Source organism: Phyllostomus discolor, chromosome 6 (assembly GCF_004126475.2).
Source record: "Phyllostomus discolor isolate MPI-MPIP mPhyDis1 chromosome 6, mPhyDis1.pri.v3, whole genome shotgun sequence".
Lineage (NCBI taxonomy): Eukaryota > Metazoa > Chordata > Mammalia > Chiroptera > Phyllostomidae > Phyllostomus > Phyllostomus discolor.
Genome location: NC_040908.2, coordinates 145,032,923 through 145,049,145, shown reverse-complemented (window position 1 = coordinate 145,049,145; position 16,223 = coordinate 145,032,923). Strand labels below are relative to the sequence as shown.

Sequence of the window (16,223 nt, the reverse complement as noted above, 5' to 3'; positions counted from 1 at the left end):
GAAAACACTTCTTCAGACTGCAGCCCAATACAACCATCCTACTGCTCCTGGATCTCCCAGCTACAGCCGTTACAGAAACCTGTCCAGGACTCTCAGGGGGACATTTCCAGAGTCCAAACGTATTGGCCTTCTAAACCCTAAACGTATTGACATTCTTCTTCTTTAGGTAAAAATGAAACCATGGAAATGCATAAATAAAAGCATGATAGAAAAAAATTACACAATAATGGCAGGGTTGTGTTTTGGCTTTGTTTTTTTTTTTTTTTTTTTTGTCAGGGCTCCAGATGCTGTTTTTCAGTCGAACACAGGGCTTTGGCAATTATGGATCCCCACAAACGCCCACTTCCCTTGGTCTGTTACAGCTACCTGAAGACGACTGTATTTCAAGGATATGCTTTCTCTAGGGACTTACAATTTATATAGAAATGTTGACACAATGATAAAAATGATCCCAATCACAGGGTCAATGGCTCTCCTGCGCTCAGCTGGGTCAGCTGTCACATCTGTCACGGGTCTTGGGGAGTTTGTTCCCATGCAGGACGTTGGGTCGTGTTTTCAAAAGTATAGTGCAGTTCTGAACATCTCCTTGTGCTAATTGCTTCTGTCCAGGGATAGGTTGATTTAAGCAGATACAGGCTGATGTAAGGACCAACTGACCGTAATTACAAAACAGTTGCTATAATTGGGAAGACATATTCCTATTTCAAAAGAACTTTTTAGGTTTTCAAAAAGATCTCTATCCAATCCCTTTAACTACTAGTGCTCCTTGCCCGTACGATTTGCTTCATAAACATCCTGGCTCAGAGGGACAGCTCCATTGTGCGCAGCCAGGGTGGCTGAGGGAGGCTGACGGTGACTGAGGGAGGGTGGGGCCATCCGAGGAGGACCAGCCAAGGCCTTGGCCTTGCAGAGGTGAACTGACCTGGAGACGGCCCGTCTGAAACACTTCATTTGGAAAACACCAATATGAAAAAAAATTAAGATAAAAAGGGTAGAACCATTTTTTTTTTGTCAAAATATTGTGATCCAACAGCATATGTTCTGGCCAGTTTCTTTCCTGATAAAAGGCTTGTTTACTGTCACGTAAACACAAGCTGTGTGCTGAGGATCAAAGTATTTTAAAACATTAAAAATGATTCTTAAAAAATATTCTTCCTCGACTTCAGTTTGCCCATATGCACTCACATTTTAATACGTATATATCTAGGGTGAAAGACACTGTCACACAGACATGTGATCACCAAAGATGTCCAAAAGGTCAGGAAAAGCTATAAGACCCAGAGGGTGATATTCACGTACTGCTATTCATTTGTGTCTTAGCACCCAGCCTGTCACCTATTAAGACAGGTTCCCAGTCACTTATTAAAACAATCTATTTCTTGATTGATTAAAAAGTTCTAATAAAGACATATTTGTTTCTTTGTTTTAAATAATTCATTTGCTGAGACCCCAGTTTGCTCCACCAAGGATTTCAGGCAGAAACGAGAGCATGGAAGGCTCAGGAATCTGAAAGACATGCATGACTCCAAAATCTGAGGCTATGCATGTCTTTGTGTGTAGCATTCACTCTATCCCTGCTCGTGTGAGGAAGCAGGAGGGAGAGAGACATTTAATTCTGTGTCTGAGTGTTCATGTTTCTTTAAGATCTTGCAGTTACTGCTGATGAGCAAAGGAAAAATGACCAGGATACACGCAATGATCTGTGGGTTAACTGAAACTTAAAACACATTCAGCATTAAAGAGTGTGCGTGTGTGTGTGTGTGTGTGTTAGGACCTCACAGAGATGAAGGCAGGTGGTGATCAGATGGTGATGACCTGATTTAGGAAATCAACTGGAGTCAACCAATATTTAGAGACTACTCAAAGCAAGGCACTGGAAAGGATATGTGGACAGAAAACACCTTCCGCACTCCGCCCTTCCTTACAATCCAGGAATGGGAATAAGACAAGCACACAGGTAATGCTCATAGTGAGCATTCCAAGTTAGGTCTGCAAGAAAGGCAGGGACAAGGCAGGAGTCCTGGTGGGGAGAGAGGGGAGCAGGAATAAAGCTTCACGGACATGGGCTAGATGTTAAGTAATGAACTGGATTCTTACATGTAGAAATGGTGATTTGCTTAACAGGAGAGCTCATGTATCTTCAAGATGCATTCGGGTGAAGGGTCCTACAGCTCTGATATCCAAATGAGGAAACCAGTGTACTTTATTCAGAACCAGCATAATACAGTTTATTTTAGGAGCTTACCTATTTGCTAAAAAATTTCTCTGCCTCTGCTTCTCTAGATGGTAAGTGGGAGCCATCTGGCTGAAAGCCCTTCGTAGCAAAGGCAGCTAAATGTGACGTGTGACGTGCTTGGGAATCTTTCAGGTTGAATGGCTTTGAAGTCAAATATCCATTTGTGTGTAACTTCTAAGCACGAAAATTGGGGGCGATGTGATTAAATGTTTCTAACCAAACGCTACATTGCAAAGGCTATACACTCATGTCCTTGGAAAGAGCCCCAAGGATGGCTTTGGACATAGGTGAGTCTGTGTGTGATTTTGTCGGCTTGTGTGGATTTTGACTTGCACGAGCTCACTCTGCAGTCTAAATTCTCAAGCAGTGGGTTTTGTGTCCTTCCTCTCGGAGCCACCCCCCTGTGCACCATGTCAGTGCGATGTGAAGCAGCGAGGAAGAAGGAGAGGTCAGGTTCCAGGCTTGCCAGGTGTGTCAGGGACGTCTCCTCTGAGGCTTCCAAAGCACTTACGCGGTTGACAAGTACATGTTCGGATGCTGCGGGCCCCCAGATCTGTCTTCTGAGAGAATACGTGGTCGCACACTCTGCATAGCACGGGGCCCGCCTTGCGACTAGGGCTGCAAGGCTGCAGGGGTGTGTGAACTTTCAGACCTTGGGGCTTCAGTGTGTGAGGGTTTAAATAAAAATCAGGGCATAAAGAAAAGACTATGTTCAACCTTGTAAACCAAATCAAAGTATTCATCTTTCTCAGATCCTTCATCTTAAAGGGGGAATTTTTCCACCAGTTTCCCCACCCCCCAGATTCTGGAAGGAAGGCATTATGCTGCTCGTGCAGGAGATGCCTGCCTGGCTGGATGCCTATTTTTTTCCATTACTGCTCGTCTAAAATGACGCTTTTTATGTAGGTGAGGAGATTTGGGAAAGGTATGGGAACTCCTGATTTCCCTCAGAGGCCTGGGTGATTACAGTGATCCCTCTGGATCGATGGGTCCCTTTTCTCTAGTGATACAAGGTGGGGGACAGCGAGGCCGGTGAAATACTCTCGCAGATGAGGGGAGCTCCTGCCAAAAGGCACCCTTGGGCCCCCGAGGAAGCCCTGGGTCCGAATAAAGGAGGAGCGACAGGAGTGCTTTTCCTGCTGTGGCTGCGCTTCAGGAGGTACCTCGGAACCGGACCTGGAGATTCTTCCCCCTCTGTAGGCCTCTCTCTTTGTTGGGCTAAGACACTGTCTCTATTTTGTTTCTTCTTGAGTTAGTAAATAAACGAATCTTACAGACAACGCAGGGCTGGCTTTCCTGGCTCCCGAGTTCCCTTCCTAATTCCTTTCCTCCCAGCCTGCCAGGCCTGTGCTCAGCACTCACAGTCCCCACACAGAAGGGGCGAGATAATGAATCTAGATTACAACTGGATTTGAGACAAATTGCAGGTCAATGACCATTAAAATAAGTTTAATCAATGTATAGTTTCTGTATTATGCCAAGACCAAACCATCAGGCCCTGTTTGTTTTCTGAAAACAATTGACATAGAACATTTTAACCCTTAGCAGGTGAATAGAGGTTTGTTTAAATCCTTTTGAAACGTCTCACATTTCCTGAAGAGTCATACTTTATATATTAGTTGAAATAACAGAAATAGGTGTTAATATTTCCAAATACTTCCTAACATTTTTTTTCTTCCAATCAGCTAATTTTAGACTCCCAGTCAAGATGGAGGCATAGGTAAAGTTGGTACTCAGAACCTCCCACAACCACATCAGAAGTACAACCGAACTGCCCTGGCTGGTGTGGCTCAGTGGACTGAGTGCCAGCTCGTGAACCAAAAGGTCACCGGTTCAATTCCCAGTCAGGGCGCATGCCTGGGTTGGGGGTGTGCAAGAGGCAATATATTGATGTACATCAATGCTTCTCTCCCTCTCTTTCTCCCTCCCTTCCTCTCTCTCTCTAAAAGAAAAAAGTACAAGTAAACTACAGAACAACCATCATTCAGAATTGCCCCAATTCTGGCTGAATGGAAGTCCTACAACTAGGGAACTAAAGAAGTCACATTCAGACTAGTAGAAGGAGTGGAGACGCAGAACGGCCCATGTGTGGTGATTTAAAATGGGGATGATGTCAGCTATGGATGTCCCCCCAGAGGAGCGAGGGGTCCCAGCCCCACACCAGCCCGGGGTCCCAGTGCCAGGAAGAGAAGTCCCCATAACTTCAGTCTGAAAAACCCAGCGGGGAATGAGGCCGAGGAAGATGAAGGGCTTCTAGGGTCCTAGACAGTTCTTCTTAAAGGGCCCACACATGGACTTACTGGGGCTCCTTCTGAGGAGTCCTAAAATCACTCCTTCTGAGCCCCAGCACTGAGCAAGCAGCTTGAAGGGCATCAGAAACACAGTGGGAGGAGATGGATTTTCCTGCATCAGAGCAAGAGCTGGGGGGCAGCTTTCTCCTGGACAGAAGTGCTAGCAGAGCCCTCATCACATGGAGTCAGCAGGCAGGTGCCACAGCGGAGACGCCATCATCCTGGCTCACACTGTGTGCTCTACCCTGGTGATTCCCTGAGGCCCAGCCCCACCCAACTTTCGGGCCCACCTAAGGTGTTTCCAGTGGTTTTTCCATGTGAATTGCCTGCCTTAGCCCATGCTTCAGATTTTCCTAAAATCTCTCAAACAAGAAGCATCTGGTCTCAGCATGCCCCATACTTCTTGATAAGTGTCCCCAAGCCTGGCACTAGCAGTAACCAGCCTTGGTTTGCAGTGTGATCTCATCTGGGTACCACTACAACCAGCACTAGTAAGCAGCAGCCATTTGCAGATTACTTTGTAGCTCAAGCTGGACAGCCCTGGGAAGAACACAGATGGTGGCTGACCTTGGCCTGCACCTCCTGGGAAGCCCCAGAGCCAGCGTATCCAGTGGACACTTTTAGACCATGTTGAGGCACCACCACCCAACCACCCCCACAAGCCGCACGCTCAAGGGGTGAACTCTGTGGGCACCAGAGCCCCGCTGAAGTGAGTCCTCTGTGGGGTGCTTCCCTGCACAGTTGATCTTCCACAGTGGTCAGAGGTTGATAGTTGAAGCCAGTCCTTGTGGCTGAGTGGCCTGGGAGTAAACCCCTCTCATTGACATGTCAACAGCAATCAAGGCTCAAGTACAAGAGGAGGGTGTACGCGGCCCACACGGCAGAGACATACCTGGAGTGCCCAGCTTGGATGATAGGTGAGGCTGGGCCACTGGACCCTTACAGGACACCTACTGCATTAGGCCACGCTACCAAGCCTGGGGGACATAGCAGCCCTGTCTAATACATAGAAACAAACAAAGGGAGGCTGCCAAAATGAAGAGACAAAGAGGCAAAGAACTAAACAACATGGAGACAAGCAATCTACCAGATGCAGAGTTCAAAATACTGGTTATAGGAATGCTCAGTGAACTTAGTGAGAACCTCAACAGCATAAAAAAGAACCAGTCAGAAATGAAGTATATACTAACTGAAGTGAAGAATAATCTACTGGGAATCAACAATAGAGTAGATGAGCTGAGAACCAAACCAGAGATTTGGATTATAAGGAAGCAATAAACACCCAATCAGAACAGCATAAAAAAAAGAATCCTGGAAAAAATGAGGACAGTGTAAGGAGCCTCTTGGACAACTTCAAGCATACCAACATTCACAACGTGGCGGGGGTGGGGGTTGCTGAGAGGAGGGGCGAGAGAGCAAGACGTTGCAAACCTAATTAGAAAAGTAGTGACAGAAAACTTCCTTAAGTTGGTGAAGGAAATAGATATACAAGTCCAGGAAGCACAGCGAGTCCCCAAAAAATGAGGCCCACACCAGGACACATCATATTTAAAATGCAAAAGGTCAAAGACAGAGAGAGAATCTTAAAAGCAGCAAGTGGAAATCAATTACCTACCAGGGAGCTCTCTTAAGACCTTGGTCAGCTGATTTCTCAACAGCAACTCTGCCAGCCAGGAGGGAGAGACAAGAAATACTCAAAGTGATGAAAAGTAAGGACCTACAACCAAGCTTACTCTGTCCAGCCAAGCTATCATTTAGAACCGAAGGACAGATAAAGAGCTTCCCAGACAAGAAAAAGCTGAAGGAGTTCATTATCACCAAACCAGTGTTATAGGAAATGTTAAAGGTTCTTCTTGAAGAAAAAAAAGATAAAAATATGAACAATAAAATGGCAATAAATACATACTTATCAACAATTGACTGTAAAAAATAAAATAAATGAACAAGGACAACAGAAACAGATTCACAGATACAGAGAATATTTTGAACGTTGCCAGATGGGAGGGGGATTGGGGGATAGGTGAAAAGGTGAAGTGATTAAGAAGTACAAATTGGTTGTTATGGAATAGTCATGGGGATGTAAAGTACAGTATAAGGAATATAGTCAATAATTTTCTAATCACTATGTAGGGTGTCAGATGGGTGAGAGATTTATTGGGATGATCACTTAGTAAATTACGTAATGCCTAATCACTATGGTGTAAACCTGAAACTAATATAATAATGCTATAGCAACTGTAACTGAAAAAACAAAGACAGCCAATTTAAGCAAAAACTTGTGAACAGCTTAGAACATCCAGGTTCTACACCAGTCCCCTCACAGAGACAGCCAGCGACAGACGGACTGACCCCTCCCTCCGTCACACCCTCTCAGTGTGACCTCAGATAAGGTGCCTCAGGGTCCTCCCTCTATCACGGGGGAATAATTTCCCCCTCACAAGGCGTTTTCAGGATTAAATGAGATGCCTGAGTGTTCTATAAACTCTCAGGTAAGACACAAATTTATTTATACTTTTCTTGCGCCAAAAAAAGATTTGAAGTTGTTCATAAAAATACGTATGTATAAAAGATAAAAATCAGTGAGTTTATTAGGGCAAGAACTGAATCTACAAACATAATTACAGCTATGTAATTATAAACAACCAACATCATCATAAGCAGCAGCAACGGAACATCAGCCTCGGGCAGCAGGGCTCAGTCACTGGGCCGCGCCTGAGCGTCAAGTGCACACTGTCCTCTCCTATAGCTCTGCAGTCACAGCCTCTGCTTCGGCAAAGACTGAGAAAGCCTAACAATTTCCCTCTCACTTAGTCACACTGTAGTGAACATGGAGTACGCAAGGTGCCTGGCTTCCAGGCCAAGGAAAATTGCTTGGTTGTATTAAGGAGGCAATTTGGGGTCCATCTGATTTGAAAAATCCATTTTTGCACGTTTTTATCGCTGAAAAAATAATACAAAAAAGTTAGAAAACAAAGCTTCTCTGGTCAAGTGTTGAAAGAATTTCCCCTTTTTTACTTAACGAGGAGGAAACAAGTTACCAAACGCTGGGGTGTTCTAGTCCATTGTGGATTCCCTCAAGAACCCTGAGATGCCCCCGCTTGGACAAGGCTTTGCTGGTTTCAGGGGCCTTGCTCTGTGTTAGGAGGCACAGCTCTGAATGGGTGGGAATGAATCAGCGTATAGGCCAAGGAGCTGTAATACAGAGACACTCCCACCTCTTCCAAAGAACAGTTTTAAAAAAGGTAGAATTTATTTACTATTTATTTCTCTCCCAGTTTACAGCCTGGAGGTCAGGCAGTTCAGAGCTGAAGGACTGGTCTGCCATCCTTAACATGGGGTTTCCAATTCTGGGTCCCAGGCTGAGGGTTTTGTTCTCTCTCAGCTAACGGGAAGAGGAAGAGACCAAGAAGGCAAGACGTTGGTTTGGAAGCTGAACACACGGCTTCTACTCATGTCCAGAGCTTAGGTGTGGCTATACCTGACTGCAAGGAATGCTGGGAAATGTTTTAAAATATATAGAAATGTTTGACAAATTTATTACTATGGACGAAGGAGAAAATAGATATTGGGAGACAATTTCTCAACAGTATTGGGAAGGGCCAATACACCTTCCAGAAGTATTCAGTACTCAAGGTGTGAGTTACCGCTGACTGCCTGGGGCTCCATTTTTAGTTCCTGACCGAGGAAACGCACCCCCAATGCCTCCACAGCCCACAGGGCAGGGGTGAAAGTGACACTCAGCCTCTCTTGCTCAACACATAAAAAAGAGAGATTTCCCTTTCCTTTGTGGAAGGCCGATTTCCTTCCAGTGGCACAGGAAGGATAGAAGGGAGGAGACAGATGAAGCAGGCTCGATACTTTCATCATCACAATATTGCTGTTATTTCTCCACAAGATTTTAGAGTGTTGTTTCAACTTATATAAAAAAAATCAGCCCTGGCTGGTGTGGCTCAGTGGATTGAGCGCTGGACTGGGAACCAAAAGGTCTTTCCCAGTCAGGGCACATGCCTGGGTTGCAGGCCAGGCCCCCAGTAGGGGCCGCTCGAAAGGCAACCACACATTGATGTGTTTCTCCCTTCCTTTCTCCCTCCCTTCCCCTCTCTAAAAATAAATAAATAAAATCTTTATTTAAAAAAAATCAGTGTTATATGCTATGATGTAATTATTATATTTTTACATGGTTACATTTATATGATTCCATAAGCTCTACATTATTACAAATGTAATATGATGTTACAATTATTCTATACCTGGTTAAAATTTTGCAATGAGGATGATGCATCTGCCTAGTTTTGGAGAGTTCTGTGTCACTCTCATACATGATGTGCCAGGGGTAACCACGCCAGAACCAGTTTTTGTTCTTTTTGGGTTGGAGGCATACATTTGGTGGTGGCTGAATATTTCCGGAAAAAACTCTGCCACGCATGGTCAAGTTTTAGGTTTTGTTTGTTTAAGATCCAATTCCTTCTCAGGGTTTAAGATGAAAATTGCCTTTATTGAATGTTATAATCATATCATATCCTTTGACATGAGAAAAATTCATTTGGTTCTTACCGACTGACCTGAAAATTAGACACAATTTCAGTGCTGGAATGTTGCATATTGGCTGCCCATGGGAAGATGCTCAGGTGCGCAATTATTTTGACCATTAACTATGACTGACAGTATTGTCTTGTCTCCAAACTCACCTCTCTGAAAGCAGACTGCGAAGAACTCACTTGTCTAAACAGAAGTGTGATTTGTGAAAAGGCACGTGTCTGTGGCAGAGGCTGCTAGCTTACTCCCAACATCTACTCTCTTCCTGTGCAATGAGTAAAAGAATCTCTGAGTATTAGTGGGACACATGGCCTGCCAGAATATAGGACACATTACCCAGCTCCCCCTGCCAATGCATGGGGTTGACTGATTCAGTTCTGGTCACTTCACCTTGAGCAGAAGTGCTATATGGTTAAGTTCAGGGCGAGATTTTTAAAGAGAAGGAGGTGCCAGTTAATTCTCCTTTCCCTTAGCATCACTATTTGGCCCTGGCAAGAGGGCCCCAATCCACCCCTCCTCATGGGGTGAGAAATTATAGGATGAAGGGGTTGTGCCCGTAAAGAGCCTGAACCCTTCTTTATAGGACATGTTCTGGGCATTCAAACCACAGAACTCCCTGTCTAAATGGCCAGGAAGCCCGCAAAGCTCTCTTCCCCAGGTTCAGCCCCCAAGGGCAGACTGTGCGGTCTGCGTGCACACCTTGGGCCCCGGGAGTAGCCAAGGGACTGCTGGATGTAGGGTGTGTGAGTGGGGTGTGGATGAGTGGGCTGGTGTCCTCAGGCACATGCGCTCGGCTGTGTGTGTGTGGGGAGGACGCAAGGGTAGGAAGAGGAAAGAGGTGGGCCAAAGGCCAGTTTTCCCTCTGTCTCCACGTTCTGGGGTGGAACCCTGATCTTAAGTTTAAACTTGGCTTTCTAGGAAGGTATATTTGTGAAAGGAGGAAGATAAAACATATTTAATGGTTTGCTGGCTCGATAATTTTAACATAAGCAGTCATACCAAAACTAGGGTCCTTTATCTGCATTCTCACTCCAGGCTCCATGAACGCTGGAATGAGCCTAACGTCAACCTTGCACTTGCTGAAACGTGGACTTGAGGACGGCTGCTGAAACGGCCAACCTGGGCCATCCCCTGGAAACTGCGGGCTGAAGAAGACACCATGAAGTGGTAAAATCAGTCTAGGGTCTCCTGACACCATCTGGCCACTAACAGAGCCAAGGGTCACCAAACTGGGCTTTTATGAGAAATACATGAACTTCTATACTATTTAAGCCACCACACTTTTGGGTCTTTGTAATAACAGTTTCAACTATATCCTGTTTACAGCAGAATTTGGTACCTGGAAGATGGAGCATTCGAATTCTGTGATCATGCTACGTGCTGGCTTAGGGGGTGGAAGGTGGGGTCAGATATTGCAGATTGGAAAGCTGGTGCCCCTGGTTGTGCCTATGAAAATTTGGAAGGCAAACCTTACCTCCTCATCACTGGCTCTAGGCAAAATGTTGGAGAAATTCAGAATCCTGATGTGTTAACTGTTTCTTGCCACTTTCAGCAAAGTTATTTATAAAACAAAAAAGAATTTAGGTCAGAGTGATAGAATTTGGGAGAAGAGACGGGAGGCACTGGAGCCCTGGTAAGAAAGGTGCTCCGCACACAGCCCACCCCCTACACCGGCTACGGGCTGGGTCACCTGGGGCCTCAAAAGGTTGAGTCGCCCAACAGGCTCTGCATGTGCGCACGGCAGCAGGCAACCTCCATGGGAGATGTCCGTGCCCCTCAGCCTTGGTGAAGTACCTTGCTGAGAGGCTGGCCTAAAGTGGGAGCCAGGTCTGAGACAAAAGTCGGATTAGGGGTGTCGCCTTCCCTTTCAAGTTGAACAGTCTAGATGGCTCCAGCTGGTTACTAATAAGATGAAAAGAGGGATATGGGTAGAACAGACAGCCCAGAAAGTAAGACTCAAGTCTTACCACGTAACAGTAACAGTCGTGGTGGACAAGCATGCATTCCAACTTCCCTGTGGTGGGCCCGCCTGCAGGCCTGAGGCTAGAAAGCTATGAATTAGGCTCATCTAATTAGATGCATTTGGACTAGATTTAGGAGGTGGGATGGAAAAGCAGGAGCTATCTTGACTGCAAGTGGCAAGCTCTGTTGCAGGGATATCTGTATCTGTATCTGTATCTGTATCTGTATCTGTGTCTATCTAATCTATCCCTGGAAGTGGCAGGGAGACCAGTTTTAGGGTCCAGTTTCTTGCTTCATGGGGGAAAGGAGCATTTGCAGTGCAGGTACCAGGAACTTAGTAACCCCTAAACCGTAGCCCCAGAGGTGTGTGCTTCCAGTGAACAGCGTCAGTGGTGGCCTCCCAATTCCGCACCTTCCTGCCTGTGGTGGAGGGAGCGGCTTCTCTGGAGACCAGTTTGATGGCAACATTCTCCGGCCCTTCCAGTGATTTGCTAGCCCCCAATTTTCCGGTATATATTTCTTTCTGCATAAAATAATTAGATGGGATCTGTCTCCTACAGCTGAATCCTGGAACTATGTCTAGACAACTCTTGGGCTGTGATTATTTGCATGCAGAATCGAAGGGAAGCAAATAGACTGGGAACCTTGTAAAGTCTTGAGGGAGTGGTATTGCCACAGGAGCCACAAGCTTGGTCAACAGTCTATGATTATTCAATCCCTACAGCAATCTTAGGTCCCCAAACCTGACCTATCAATAAGTGGGCTGTGAAAACTGCAGACTCCCCAAAGGCAACGGCATGCAGCCAGGAATGATACTGGACAAGGAATAATGTCCCGGAGGGTTACAGTGGACAGATAATAAGGGAGTTCCTTCCTGAGAGCAGGCCTGGGCCTACAGACAGGCAGAGGATTTTTGCAGTTTGCAGACAGGAGGATTCCCTACTCACTCCTGAAGGGGCAGTACCTGTGGGGTATGAAGGGGTTGTGGACTATGAAAAAGACTGATAATTATCCTGGAATATGTACTCTTCCTTATCCCCTTGGCAGAAAATCCCTTGGATATACGGCCATCCTGAATAAAGACTTTACTTCTACGTTTTCCTTTCAGTTGGTTGTAAGCCATGTAACCAAGTCTGAAAAGAGCAGAAATGATGTTGCAACTTTGGTACATTTGAATGGAATTTGAACTTATGCAGTTTGGCTTTGAAGCCCACATTCTCATTCATTACTCTATGTGCCAGAACTTTCCTAAACACTGGAGATAAAATACCGAACAAGACAGGAAAATTGCTGCTTTCAAAGAACTTACTACCAGAAAGGGATCATACAGAGATATTTACACAACTCAAGGAGAGGCAGTTAATACACAGGAATGTATTAACAGGAAAGCAGGAATGAAGATGATAATTCAGACGGCGAGAGGTGCTTTCAAGGAAATAAACACGGCGATGGGACATTGGCTGGGCTACTTACTAGGAACAGTTTAACTGGTGAAGGCCTTTCTGGAGAGCACATTTGAGCTAAGAAGTAAATTTGTGAAGGGATCTAGGAAGACCTGGAAAGAGAAGTGTCCAGGCAGAGGTGATAAAATGCAAGTGCCTTAAGGCAGAAATAAGCTTGGCATGTTTAAAGGACAGGGAAGTGTGTCCCCTTGTCTGGAGCAGTCAACAAACAGGGGAGTGGCTCTGAGAAGTCTGGCTTGGTAGGAAGGCATCAGATCGTGCAGGGTTTGTAAGTTGTGGTGAGTGAGCAAAGGGTACAAGGAAGTGATATAAACTTATTTCTATGAACACAGGGCTATCTCATCCATTTCCTTACAAAGCCATGCATGGACATTGTCTGTTTCTTTTCTTTTTTAAAATCCTCACTTGAGGATGTGTTTATTGATTTTAGAGAGAGAGGGATGGAGAGAGAGAGAAAAAAAACATGGATGTTTAGAAACACTGATTGGTTACCTCCCATACACACCCCAACAGGGGAGGGGACCTGCAACCAAGACATATGCCCTGACTGGGAATTGAACCTGCAACCTTCTGGTGTATGGGATGATGCTCTAATCCACTGAGCCACCCGGCCAGGGCACGCATGGACATTTTTAATACTAGAAAACAACAACTGTTACACACATACACATATTTTCTAAGGACAGAATTTTCCAAAAGGTGGCATATACTGGCTGTTCTAGATCCTTTCTTCAGATTCAGTACATTCTATTCACTAAGTGACCCTCAGTACCCCTTACTTCCACTGTCCTCCCGAGGGGAGCAGTGGTTCGCCATGTCATGCCTGCCCAACAAGACGACTGCAGTTGCAGGGGCTGGCTCTGAGTGAAATGATCAAGGAGAGACTTTGGAGGTACTGTTTGTGGGGATGGTTTGCTGAACTTAATCCTCTTAAAACATGAGTCAGAATCTTTGGGACTACACAGTAATAACACTACCAGGTTTCTGTCCCAACGTTCCTGAACTCCAGACACTTAAGATGTGGGCGAGTCATGTTATATTTTTCTTCCTTATTTCCTACACCAGCAGAGAACAAACTAGATTATTTCTGGAGCACTTTGCTTAAAATGGCTATACCATCTCTACAAATTAAAGGCAGAATCTTTTTCTTTTGTTTTCCTCATCTTTTCTCTTGTATCTTTTATTGTCATTAGTGTTCTAATATGAGCAAGACTGAAAATAAAAATGGTAACAGTCAGAATAAGGTGATTTAAATTGTTTCTTAAACTCGGACAGTAGAAACGCTGTGAATGATGTCTTCCCCCAGCCCCAATTCGCCTCTCCTCCAGGATAGAGGGACGGGATGGACAAGTCACGCACGGCCATTACCGCCCATCCCCGAGACCCCCTGCTTGCCTAAGTGAGACTCCTCCTATCTCCCTGACTGTCTTCCTTCCATTCATCTTTCCTGCATTGTGCAGCAGGGCTTCTCACTCTTGGCAACCTTTCTCCGGGTCTATAACGGCTGCTGAACCCAAGGCTTGTATGGCTCTGGGACGCACAATGCAGGCAGGAGCATGTAAGCTCCAGAGTGCGTAGAATCTGAATTAAGTTTCAGGGGGCCAAGCTGAGAGATGCTTGAGATCTAGGGCCTACGGCGGCTGTGGCAGTAAACTGGAGAGGGCCAGGCTTTTTCTGTGGGGGGACTGTCATTGAGATGGAGGCTCTTCGGGCCTGCTTTGTCCCAGGAAGCCCCTCTTCTACCCCTGACAAGCGACGAAACATTTTAGAGCAATATTTTGGGTACTACTTCTCAGACAGCTTCAGAATAATAAGACAGTTTAGGAACCTAGTGTTTTAGACCTGAAAGTTGAGCTTAAAAAACAACAACAATCCTTTCAGAAATAAATTCAAACTACCAATATGGGAGAATTTCTTTTTATCTCTGTTTGGTTTTTAAAGCATATGGGAACTACTCTGGAGGTGACAAAGGGTAACATTCTCTTTGTTTCTGTCTATCAGCATTCAAATGTATGTTTTCCTCACTATAATCGGAAGCCTTCTCCTCAGTAAGTTAACTGCTAGCAGATAAATGTGTGTGTAAACTCAACGGTGATCCCTAAATCCTAGAGAATTTGAAAACTACAGCAGATTCACTATTCAACTTAGGGACTGGCAGAGGCTGGACTGAAGCATAGCTTATGGAATAGGTGAATTCTAAGATGTAAAAAAGCAGAAATCAGGTAATTGCTCGAGTTGCTATAGTAGTATCCTCCTCTGAAACACTTTCAAAACTGGTAGCTTTTGATAAATATTCCTCTTAGAAATGTGGTAATCACGTATTCTTGTATATACTGTGTATAACTGTACATAAATATATGTATATTTATGAAAATACATTGATTTGCCTTTGGCTGTCCACAAATGAGTCCTGAGAACATAACCGCCAAGCGCCCGCTTGCATAATGCCCTCCCGTGTATGCAGAACGTTGCTCCACGAAGCCCTCGATGGGCTATGACGAGCCTGGTGGGAATGGAGTGTAAAGCATCCTGACGGCATGGCACCTCCGAGCAGTTCTTTAGTTACTTGGAGACCCCCACATTTAAGGGTCTGCTAGTTCCTGGGTATGAAGAAAGAATTTTTAATGGGGCCAAATGTAGGTGTTTACAAGGGGGGGATTGTTGTTTTTTATTAGGAGCTGCCTTATGTTCAATAGTTGTATTTACTTTGTCAAGCTAGCCAGAATTAGAAATCCCCATTGCTAGGCAGCCTGGAGCGCCTGCGAAGTATTTCTGGGCATTCAGAACTGAAGCATGCGCTGCCCAGAGGCAGGTTTCATTACAGTGTGTTCTTCAGGCCTCCTTCGCTCCTCCCCGCCCCCACGACCCAGGACGGCAGTGCTTCCATAACAGGAAATCTTGGTTACTTTATGCTGAAACATATTTACATGACTGAAACACGACAATTAGCACATTTGTAAAGCTTGGGGGATAGGCACACTTTAATGGTTTTTTGAAGCAGGCTGATTTCCTGGAGCTTTTAATCTTATTTTATTTTGTTCTGCATGCATGAACAAGTTATTCTTTACTGTAGGTATTTGACAAAGTCTACCTGGTATGAATGTGAATGAAAAGAAAATTATACAAAAATTAACTTCGTATTTCATCTTTGCCAAACTGTTCCTAACTCTTTCGCCAGTTCAATATATACCGAGGGTTACGCTATTCTTTTTGACATGTCATGTTAGCTTTTACAGAAAGGCAGTTAAGTAGTATGTTTTTGGTTTGACAAAATGAAATAAATGTAGCTTTCTCTATACTGATTAAAAACTTCATCATGAACAAAAAGTATCAGTTATAGCAGTGACTTTCCCCCCACTCTTCGTGGTCAGACAAAAAGTTACACTCTCCTAAGGTGGTATATATTTCACTTGTTCCAAACTTAAATTAACACCCAGGTGGTACTGAGTAGTATTATTTGAGAAGTTCAATTGTATGTGTGTGCATGTGTGCACCTGAGTGTGTATATACATACGGCATGGCTGTATATATATTTGGCATGGCAATGCTGTCATGATTATTTTCATCTTTTAAATCTGTAGATCAATTGCTGAAATCTTGGCAAAACTTAGAAAAAAAACCCCTTTTTGCATCAGAATCCTTTGAAATGAAATAATAAAAAAAATTTCACTTTTTCCTTTGGATTTCTGAAAGCATGCTAACCCTGACATCCCCCACTGCAATCCTCACTGAAAA

The 16,223-nt window shown here is 44.7% G+C and overlaps 1 protein-coding gene across 1 annotated transcript in view; it reads right to left on the bottom strand.

Annotated features, from left to right (window-relative positions):
• The window catches only part of ELP4 (elongator acetyltransferase complex subunit 4), a 208,026-nt gene that overhangs the window by 3,396 nt on the left and 188,407 nt on the right, over positions 1-16,223 (bottom strand). The gene's annotated exons all lie outside the window — the stretch shown is intronic.